The sequence below is a fragment of the Aethalodelphis obliquidens genome, unplaced genomic scaffold (genome assembly GCF_003676395.1).
Source record: "Aethalodelphis obliquidens isolate GAN/ISIS:26980383/991018 unplaced genomic scaffold, ASM367639v1 scaffold83, whole genome shotgun sequence".
NCBI classification, from domain to species: domain Eukaryota; kingdom Metazoa; phylum Chordata; class Mammalia; order Artiodactyla; family Delphinidae; genus Aethalodelphis; species Aethalodelphis obliquidens.
Window position 1 is genome coordinate 5,767,828 of NW_020838027.1, and position 11,694 is coordinate 5,779,521.

Genomic DNA, 11,694 nt, shown 5'->3' on the forward strand with positions numbered 1-11,694 from the left:
GTGAGTATGAGTCACAAGGTAGTAAACAGGATTCTTTACTAACAGAGGTTGCCCAGGGCAACCCTGGGAGGGCAGGGCCCTGGATTGGCCTCTGAAAACCTCCTAGAACACAGAGCTCCCAGATCATGGCACTGGGCCAGGCCAACAAACCCAGATGAATCATTAGCCATTCTTCTGGAGTTCCTGCTCACGACCCCCAAGGTCCTCTCGAACCTGGGCTTATTTCCCTTCCTCAAACTCACCACGCTGGCTCTTGGCTCTTTTTTTTTTCTTTTTTTTTAATTTAATTTTATTTTTGGCTGCGTTGGGTATTCGTTGCTGGCGCGGGCTTTCTCTAGTTGCGGCGAGCGGGGGCTACTCTTCGTTGTTGCAGTGTGTGGGCTTCTCATTGCAGTGGCTTCTCTCGTTGCGGAGCACGGGCTCTAGGGCACATGGGCTTCAGCAGTTGTGGCGTGAGGGCTTCAGTAGCTGTGGCACACGGGCTTAGTTCCTCCATGGCATGTGGGATCTTCCCAGACCAGAGCTCGAACCCGTGTCCCCTGCATTGGCAGGCGGATTCCTAACCACGGCGCCACCAGGGAAGTCCTGGCTCTTGGCTCTTGACTTTCCTATCTGAGCTTTCAGCTCCATGAAATTTTCTTCCCTCTTCTTTTTACTCAGAAAACACCTATTCATCCTTTAGATCTCAGGCCCCTGAAATCTCGGGACCTTCCCTGACTACTGGAAGTGTCAGAAACCCCATGAAAAGTGGAATCTTATTTCTCACATCGGTGAAATCAGGGCGCTCTCCATGGAGTCCTCCAGAGCCCAGGCTCCTTCCCCCTCTGCCAGCCTGAGGGCAAGTCCCTCTGCCTCGGTCCAAGGAGTACTCAACACACCATTGGAAGAGAATCGATTGCCACCAACTCAAACTCTCTGTCACCTTCTTCCTGCCTGCGCTCAAGGTATCCGCTGGGTCTCTGTCCCACCTGGCTGTTGACTGTTCTGCCACCTTATAAAGGAAAGGTGAGCCTCTTATCAACCGTGTGCAAGAGGAGGGTAGTGGGACTCCCCCCGACCCTGCAACTACCACTGTGGGCGGGCAATAGGCTGCATCGTCCATAGAGAATTTTAAAACATTAACCGTCCCCCAAATGGGCTGCTCTGTATTATCACCTCGGGGCAATTCTAAACAACCTCAGTAGGGACTTCTCTGGTGCCGCAGTGGTTAAGGCTCCATGCTCTCAGTGCAGGGGGGCCCAGGTTCAATCCCTGGTCAGGGAACTACATCCCACATGCATGCCGCAACTAAGGAGCCTGCCTGCCACAACTAAGGAGCCTGTGAGCCGCAACTAAGGAGCCTGCCTGCCACAACTAAGACCCGGCGCAACCAAATAAAAACAAATAAATAAATAAATAAATATCGGGGGAAAATGTCTAAAAAAAATAAAATAAACAACCTCATTGATAACATATTCCTCCCTGAAAAAATATTTTGTTGGTCTAAGTTCTGAATCTACACAAATGTTGTGGTTTCCACTGGCTTTCAATAATAGATATGTAAACTTCACATTGGCCTATCTGTGTAATTTAACCTTTAAAAAACATTATATTCAACATAGAATTTAATCCTGAAAACGCCAGTTATACAGTGGGCCCCGGACACCCACCACCTCAGCCCCATGGACCCCTTTCCAGAGTGAGTTTATGAGGATTCCCTCCTTCGGAATCATCTGAGCTCCCTTCACGCTAGGTCAGCACCTCCATCTCTGCAACACGTATCTGTGTTCAAACAGTAGAATCAAAGGAAACCATGACGGCACCTTGACTATAAAGACAAAAGAAATGAATTGAGTTATTCACCTCTGTCTACTTGGACTTTTTTATTTTTTTTTGCGGTACGCGGGCCTCTCGCTGTTGTGGCCTCTCCCGCTGCGGAGCACAGGCTCCGGACGCACAGGCTCAGCGGCCATGGCTCACGGGCCCAGCCGCTCCGCGGCATGTGGGATCTTCCCAGACCGGGGCACGAACCCGTGTCCCCTGCATCGGCAGGCGGACTCTCAACCACTGCACCACCAGGGAAGCCCTACTTGGACTTTTTATGTGCGTTTAAAAATCTTAAACAGTGAAAAGGAGGGCAAATTACAGGTTAGACCTTTTTTGTTGAGTCAGGACAAACATGAAATGTCATCATTTCTTTTTATGATTATTGCTGAAAATAATTTTGTCTAATGGAGAGGGAAGGTGTTTAATCCATGCCATGTGAGACGCTTCAGGTGTGCCTCAGCCTCTCCCCGCTCCTGGATTTTGTTATGAATTATTGTTAATTATTATCAATGCTTGGAATGCAAAAGCTTTGTGGCCCCAAACAAAAGACACCAAAATGTCAGTTTTGATGAATCCTCTTTTAATCGAATCACCGCAAGCCTGTGACACATCTTCATGTCTTCTCTGTCATGTATGTATTTTTCTTATGGGCACAATATGAAATTAATAAAAAGAAGATATTTTGTGGATGGACCTAGAGATTGTCATACTGAGTGAAGCAAGTCAGACAGAGAAAGACCACTATCATATGATATCTCTTATATGAGGAATCTAAAAAAAGGGTAAAAATGAACTTATTTACAAAACAGAAATAGAGTCACAGATGTAGAAAACAAACTTACGGTTACCAGGGGGAAGGGAGGGGAAGGATAAATTGGGACATTGGGACTGACATATATACACTACTATATATAAAATAGATAACCAATAAGGACCTACTGTATAGCACAGGGAACTCAGTACTCTGTAATGGCCCATATGGGAAAAGAATCTAAAAAAGAGTGGATATACGTATATATGTATATACGTATATACATATATATATATATACGTGTATATATACGTATATATGTATAACTGATTCACTTTGCTGTACACCGGAAACCAATACATTGTAAATCAACTATACTTCAATAAAAAAAACCTTTTTAAAGAATTTAATAGAAAATGAGTACATAAAGCAGTGCTAAAAAATAAAAAACTAAAATAAAAAGATACTTTGGCCCATGTTGGGGTGTTCTGGATTCAGATATGTCACAGAGGGGCTGCACCTCAAGGCATGCAGAACTTCCTGGACCAGGGATGGAACCCGCGCCCCGAGGAGCAGAAGGGTGGAGTCTTAACCACTGGACCACCAAGGAAGCCCGATGATGGTACTCATTTCCATACACCCCCAATTGTCTAAGGATGCCTGATTCCTGAGGGCGAATCCCTTGAGCACAAAGCAGGTGAAGTTCTGAAGGTGATCATACTTTATATCACGCAGGTGACAGACACATGGCCAAGCACCTTGCCTTATCTGTCTGTCTTAAAAATATTCATGATTCTTAAAGAGCGTCTGGGCATTCGATGCCGATCCGCTGTGAGGCGCACCCGTGCCCTGGCTATTCTCAGCCGTGCCAGAGCTCAGCTGGCACCCTCAGCCGTCCTGTCTGGGTCTGTTTTCTCCTTTGCATATTTGCATGACTTCCAGGAGGAGGAAGTGAAAAGTTTCACATTTACTTTCAACAGCTGAACACGATGTCTTTAAATAAAAGGAACATATATCAGAGGCACTTTAGTGTTTTATATTTTTGCAAACATTTAATGACCTGTAGAAAAAATGTTTCATTAACTTTTGCCCCCAGATTCTTGGATAATGGAAAATCATTCTTTTTTTTTTTTAAATTTGGATACGTCTCCTGCCTACTGTCAATCATCAATCATTTCTCTGCTCATTTGTTTATTCCTACCATGTTCTTATTAGATTAACTTTAACAATGTTATGTGATTCTCCTGTAAATAATGCATTTAACAACAATCATGAAGTACATCTTTTGTAAGCCTGAAACTTACTAGTATTCTAGTGTCTTCTCTTCTTCTTGTTAATATGCTCTGAAGCCTAATTATTCTAACAATAAATAATTATTTGTTTATTGGTGCATTTTATTTGTACCATAAACATAAATTGAACATACAATATGTCAGGTAACATTGTAAGTGCTTTATAATATTAACTCACTTGGTCCTCATACAACCATATGAGATAGATTTTGGGATACAGAGAGATTAAATAACTTGCCCAGACCACAGAGCTAATTAAGTGTCAGAACTAGCGTTCAAATCAAGGCTGCCTGACTCCACACTTGAGCTAAACAACTGTACTATTGCTGCCTCTCTGAACAAATTTAAGGAAGTCAAGAACAGCTCTGGCCACCTCCCTGGGGAAGTACAATCCCCCCAAAACATTTCTTTTTAAGTTTAATACATTAATAATTAATGAATCTAGGAAAAGGCATACAAGAAGTCATTATATTATTTTGCAAGTTTTTTACAAACTTTATTTTTTATATAAAATTTAAAAGTGAATAGTTTTACTTTTAAAGTTAATATTGATTAAAATTTTAAAAATTACATTTAAAACTCTAAAGAAAAATTTTAGGTCTAAAAAATATGCGAGGATGTATACAGTTTTCCAAAATTCTTTTGGTAGTGGTAACAAGCACAGAGTTTGAAGACAACGGTGACAACGGTATTTTCAAAAATGTATTTTATTGAAGTATAGTTGGTTTACAATGTTGTGTTATTTTCTACTGCACAGCAAAGTGATTCAGTTATACATATATATACATTCTTGTTCATACTCTTTTCCATTATGGTTTATCACAGACTATTGAATATAGTTCCCTGTGCTCTACAGCAGGACATTGTTGTTTAGCCATCCTATGTACAATCGTTTGCATCTGCTAACCCCTAACTTCCACTCCATCTCCTACCCCCAAACTCCCTGGGCAGCCACCAGTTGGTTCTCTAGAAGAGAACAGTCTCAAGGAACATTTCAGGAAACTGTCATGTGATTCTTTTTCTTTCTTTTTTTTTTTTTTTGTGGTACGCGGCCCTCTCACTGTTGTGGCCTCTCCCGTTGTGGAGCACAGGCTCCGGACACGCAGGCTCAGTGGCCATGGCTCACGGGCCCAGCCGCTCCGCGGCATGTGGGATCTTCCCGGACCAGGGCACGAACCCACGTCCCCTGCATCGGCAGGCGGACTCTCAACCACTGCGCCACCAGGGAAACCCAGAGAGACCACACTCTTAACCCTCATCCCACAGCCACGTCCCTGTCCAATCTTTAGTTAGTATCTATTTCAAGTTCCATCAGCTGGTGCAGACAGCACCTTCATGGGCTCCGTGGAAGGGACAAGGTCCTACCTTCAAGGAGCACACAGCCTAGTTAAGGAGACGTGACACCCACCACGGAAAGTTTGGTAACAACAAAGGCAGGACGAGTGGCAGGGGTGATGAAAGCAACAGGAGTCAAAGGTAGGAAAGGGCGCGGAGACTGGAGAGGCCCAAGGGTCGGGTGGGCATTGATCTGGGTGGTGCAGAACGTGCAGAAATGGGTCCTATGGTGAGTCGGGAGGGACAAATAGCTCCCCTTCTTCCTCCCTCCGCGAGGTACTGATGGAGGGGAAGGAAAATGGAGATGGGACGGGGGAGGGGGCCCCTGAGGAAGGTGGTTCTCTAAATCACCTCTCGGTTGCCCCCTCAGCCATTAGGATTTTCTGTCGGCCTTGGATATGCCCTGAGTCCAGATGCCAAGCACAAGCATGTTCCATTCTTACTACCCGATTTTTTTTTAATCTATTTATTTATTTTTGGCTGCGTTGGGTCTTTGTTGCTGCGTGCGGGCTTTCTCTAGTTGCGGCGAGCGGGGGCTACTCTTCGTTGTGATGCGCGGGCTTCTCATTGCAGTGGCTTCTCTTGTTGCAGAGCACGCGCTCTAGGCGTGTGGGCTTCAGTAGCTGGGCACGCGGGCTCAGTAGTTGTGGCGCACGGGCTTAGTTGCTCCGTGGCATGTGGGATCTTCCCGGAGCAGGGCTTGAACCCATGTCCCCTGCATTGGCAGGCACATGCTTAACCACTGCGCCACCAGGGAAGCCCTACTACCTGATTTTAAGCGCGGTGGCTTCCCAGAAAAATCTGCCAAAGAGAGGACCAGGGCAGGTGACTTTATAAAGGCAAGGGGATGGGGCTTTGGGACGCGCAATCAGGAAGAGGGCTTGGGAGGAGACAGAAGAGTGGAGAGGCTGAACAGATGCTGTGCGGAGTGATATTTTGGGGACGGGGTGATGCGTGAAGATGCTTTTTCACCGCGTAGCCTGAGGGATCTTGGTTCCCCAACCAGGGATCGAACCCGTGCCCCCTGCAGTGGAAGCGAGGAGAGGGGAAGCTCGGAGTCTTAACCACTGGACTGCCAGGGATGTCCCATGAAAATGCTTTTTTAAGGAAATCTTGCTGGTGGTGAGCCGCAGGTCCTTGTGCTGCAGGACGCAGCCCTGAGCAAGGGCCAACATCACTGCTCAAGGCAGTTTCTTTGAATGCTAAGCTGACCTTTAAGATGGAAACAAGGCAGCTGGTTTCTTCTGGTTTTCCTCCCCCACGGCAGGCTTCCCCACAGTAACCCACTTATCTTCTACAGGAGAGCGGTGAGAAGTGCAGGCTTTGGGGTCAGACAAATGTGAGTTCAAATCCTGGCTTTTCCTCTTGCTAACTTTGTCCTCATGAGCGTGTCATGTAACCTCTCCGAGCCTGTTCCCTCATCTGTTATAATGAGGATAAATATCTAACTCGTAGGGCTTTTGTGAGGATTAAATGAAATTACACATGTCAAGGGCTAAGTTATTCCTGCACCTAGTAATTGCTTTATTAAAAAGTTAGCTGTTATTATTATAATAGTCCTAAAGTGTAGTAGTGTTATCCTCATTTTACATACAAGGGTGGAGACTTGGGGAAGTCAAGTTCACCTGCCCCAGAAGCCCTTCTGAAGGGCCCTGCCTTTGAACAAAGACAGGAAGGAACACGTGAGGCCATGACTGAAGGTCACCTAGGCAGATGGAAAGGATCAATGCAAAATTAGAGTGGAGACGCGCATAAAATAGGGGCGAGGTCAGAGGATGCATGCGTCCAAATGCTCACAGAGGTCTTCTGGTGGAGGATCATGGTTGGACCAAATGCCCGCTCTGAAGCCCTGTTGGATGTAGGGATTGGATCCCAGCTGTTCCACATGCTGGTTTTGTGTCCTTAGCCAAGTTACTTTACCCCTGAGACTCATTCTTGCATCTAGCAAGCGGAGATAATACCAGCAGCCCTGCTCCACTGGGTTGTGCTGAGGAGAAGGGTGACTGTTCTACACTGAGCACAGCGCCGGGCACGTAGGACAGCTCCTGAAACCTAGGGGCTGCCCACGTGACCCCCAAACTGAGAACCTGGGTCTCTGAAGGATGGGGAGAGGATCCAAGGCTTCTGAATGCTGCTAAAATGACCCGAATTGTGGTCCAGTTATCCACAGAGGGGCCTGTGATTCAGAGAAGGGTATTCCCCAGAGCATGAGGAAATTACTATAAGCTTGAGCAGGCGGTATATGGGTCAGTGATGAGAAAGAACTTCCTGAAATTCAGGGTTGTCAAATTAAATTAGAAAAAACAATTTGGGACTGTTGTGCCAGCGTCTGCTCTAGGAGTAAAATATCTGCCCATCTTCCTGGGCTGGGCCAGAAGTGTCATAATGAGATACACATGTCACGGCAAGGGCTGGCTGTGAGCCTGGACGCAGTGACAGGGGCCAGAGAGCTCATAGAAGCTGACCATGTCGGGGGCGGGGGCAGGGGCAGGGCGAGCTGTTCGAGCTTTGGAAACATGTGCAAGGACTGACCCAAAGCCTTAAGACTCTTCATGCCGTGTGCTTTTTGTTTGTTTTTTTTTCCGGTACGTGGGCCTCTCACCGCTCTGGCCTCTCCCGTCGCGGAGCACAGGCTCCGGACGCGCAGGCCCAGCGGCCATGGCTCACGGGCCCAGCCGCTCCGCGGCATGTGGGATCCTCCCGGACCGGGGCACGAACCCGTGTCCCCTGCATCGGCAGGCGGACCCTCAACCACTGCGCCACCAGGGAAGCCCTCCGTGTGCTTTTGAGTCACTCAGGGGCTGAGCAGGTGGACACCCGGTGTCAGCACAGACCTGAGGGAGGACACCAAATGACTGTTTGGAGGAAGGGGCTGTCACTGATCAGAGCCACTTGAACAAAGGCACGGACTGGGCAGCAGCCTCGCTGGCGGTTGTCAGGCAGCAGTGAGGACCGTCTGCCAAGGACATTAGTCAGCCTTTCTGCACAGGGAGGAGTGTCAGGTTGTGAGACCACATGGCTGCCATCCAGCTGGGAAAGGCCACTCCTGGCCCACAGACCGAGTCAAATCTACCTGCAGTTCCAGGAATTGCCACTAGGGGAGAACACGGCTCCCGAGGACAAGGAGGCAAGTCAAGGCCACGAACTAAAACGCCTCCAGAGATTTTTCACTTTTGCTGCCTTCTCCTCATTCTTGAAGTCCTGAGCTCCCTGGGAGGAGAAAGGAATGGGGAGCGTTCCCACAGGTGTGGACTCGATGCCATCGCCTTGGCCTTCCTGCGGAAGTGCCGGGCATCCTGAGCCATGGAGGCCCTCCTGGTCTTGCTACGATGCCACAGCCCCTCCGGGGACCCATTGTGTCAGGAGCAGGAGGGGGCCTGGCCAGAGCACAGACCCGAACATTCACACACCTGACTCCAAGGTCTGCCTCAGGAGATCCCAAGAAGGGCCTTTGGGGCCCCCAGCTCCGTTCCTATGCCCTTTCCCCATCACCTTCCACCAGAGGCAAAGGCCACACTCTCCCAGTGCCCCAGTTTTGGCTTAATGTGAGAAAAGCATCTGATGAACTCCCTGAGGCAGAGGGAGCCCTTTGTCCCCACCAAGGCAGGCACTGCTAAGCCCGGGCGTTCTCTCTCCAGAGCCGTCATCATCCAGAGAATCCTTCTGGTCATAATATTCTAGGACACCCACTACTGATCCATCAGAACTGGCGGCAGTGTACAACTTATGTGGCATGGTTGTCTTAAGGGGCCAGAAGCCTTTAGAAGGAGCGCCACTGAAGAAATGCTGAAGGGGCAGTAATGAACCAGCAATGCACAACTGAAGTTAGGGAAGAATTCCAGGTATTTAAAAAACAAAGACCGTCCTTTTGGGCAGGGGCAGAGAGATGACAGCGTAGGCACATCTACCTGCAAGTCCGTTCTATCTGGGTCCTTTAGCAAATCAAGGCCGTTCAACTCCACAGACACCAATGCCAGGCCTGCACAGGCTCCTGTGCTAGGGGCTCCCTGCCCTCAAGGAGTCCCGTGAAGGGCATGAGCACATAAGCCAACAGCAGCAGAATTAGGCAGAATATGAGTGGTGCCTTTCAAAGAAACACAATGGCCAAGGCATTGAAAGTGGGGAGGAAAGTCATCACTCTGGTTGGAGGATCCTCAGGAAAATGTCCTGAAGGAAGCAGGACCTTGAAGGAGGCAGAAGTGGAGATGGGGGGACAAGGGGTCAGGAACGTTAGTTATGCCAGCTGGGGGGAATGCTTGAGCAAAGGCGTGGAGCCAGGGAAGCCCAGGCAGAGTCAGAGGATGGGGACACATCCAGGGACGGAGCAGGGGAGCAGAAAGTGAAAGCAGGAAGTATGACTGGGGCCATGCCTTGGAGGTCCTTGCATGCCAGCAAGAGGTTTGTCCTCCGAAGCCACCACCCAGAAATCGGCAACTGCGGTGGGATGTCCCCAGGACGGGGAGGCTCTCAGGAGGCTTTGGGAAGCCTGCCCTTTCCCTCTTTCTTTCTAAACACTTCTCTGTGTCTTTGCTCATGCCGTTCCCTCCTCCAGAAATGCCCTTCCCTCCTACTCTGGTCAACAAACTCCTACTCAACCTTAGAGTCCCGGTACAAAGTTCACCTCCTCTGTGAAGCCTTCCCTGGCTCCCTTATGTAGCTATTAGTCCCCCCAAAGTACTCCCCCAGCTCTTGGCTCATTCCTTATATGTAACTTATAGATCAATGTTCTGTCCCCCATTAGTCTATCTGTCTCCCCATTAGTTTGTAAGTTCCTGGAAGTCAGGGGCTATCTCTATACTAGGAATTATACTATTCTTATACTAGTCTTCATACTAGGAATGCATATTCTATATACTCCTAGCGCCTTGCACAGAGAACACTGCCAGTAAGTGGGGCAGGGACGGAGGGCATCAGTTCTGGTCTGAGGCGCTGTCAGCTGTGCCCCGTGGCCTGGCCTCCTGGTTTTATCTGCTTCACATGACCTGGTACCTCCCAGCTCGAGCCCTCATCTTCTCCCACCCCCAGCTCTGGAGGGAGGAAGACACACCTCCCATCAGCTCCCTCACTGCCAGTGCCTGCTAGCACCTCATTAACCCAGCTGGCCCCGCCCTGCCCTGAGAGGTGTGGGCTGGACAGAGTTCAGGGATCAAGGGAGTCTCCCTGACCTTTCTGCCCATGAGGAAGGGGAGAAGGAACTAAGGGCCCACTACACCAGCCCCAGAAGTCACCCTCATGCTGTACTGGACAGAGGCTTTTGATCCTTGGAGCTCTGCTCTTGGACAGACAGACACTTCACTAGCCGTGGGGTCCAGCTGGGGACTTGATGGGGACCATCTGCACTGGGGCAGAAACGGAGGCACCGCGGAAGGATAGGACTCAGGCTAGGGGGAACTCCCTGGCGGTCCTGTGGTTAGGACTCCGCGCTTTCACTGCCGAGGGCGCGGGTTCAATTCCTGGTCAGGGAACTAAGATCCCACAAGCTGTGTGGCACGGCCAAAAAAAGTGTGTGTGGGGGGGGCGGAATGTGAGGGAAGGCGGGGTGGGGAGAAAGACACGTACCCAGGTGCCCCCCAGTAGAGGCCAACCCGCCAACCTGCCAGCTCTTCCAGCTTCATTCAGCTCCCTGAGCTGTGTTCCCCTCTGAGCCTGTCGCAGGCAGGGGTCTCCTCTCCACAGCGCAGAAGGGACCAGGCAGGCTGTGAGACGAACCATCTGACGAGGCCGGAGTGGAACAGATAGAACACAGGAGTCCGGCCTCCCACCCGCCACGTTCCTGCGGCCACTCCTCCAGCTTCTTTCCCTGATAACGTCTCCTCCCAGAGAGGCTGGAGACCCGGCCCTGGGGCAGTGGCGGGTGGAGGTTGGATCTCAGCCTCGAGACAAGTGAAAGGGTTAACGCTCCTGTGTCCACTGGCCTAGTGTAGCCAGCTCTCTCAGCGCCTGTAAGTCCGGGCTTGCCTCTGGTGTTCTCTCAGTTTCCATTCCTCTCTTACTCCTTCCACTTGGGAGGACACCCTTGGCACCAGCAGTGTGTGGGGTGTCATTTAATACTGCCAGTAATCAGCACCTCCTTTACTGGCTCTCTTTCCCTCATGGCTACTCTTGTCATCCCTGAATCCCTCTCTCTCTCTCTCTCTCTCAGACACACACATGCACACACACACACACACACACACACACACACACACACACACACACGAGGAATGGGAAAAAGGGCTTCTGTCCACCGCAATTCCTGCCCCACACAACTTCTCTCCCTAAAACGGATCCAGATCAACTGGGAGGCAGGAAGCAGGAGGTAGGATGCGGAGAGCTGGAGGTGCCAACAGCCCTTCTGAACTAACAGAGCAATCGCATAACAGCAAGCTCAGAACAAGAGAATAGTGGAGGGCAGACGAAATTAGAAAGTATCAAAGGATAAAGATTCCTCTTCCAGATCAAGCAGAGTCATCAGAGTCGAGGATTGGAACACTTCAGATCATTTGTGGGTTTAATATGCCAGCAAAGAGA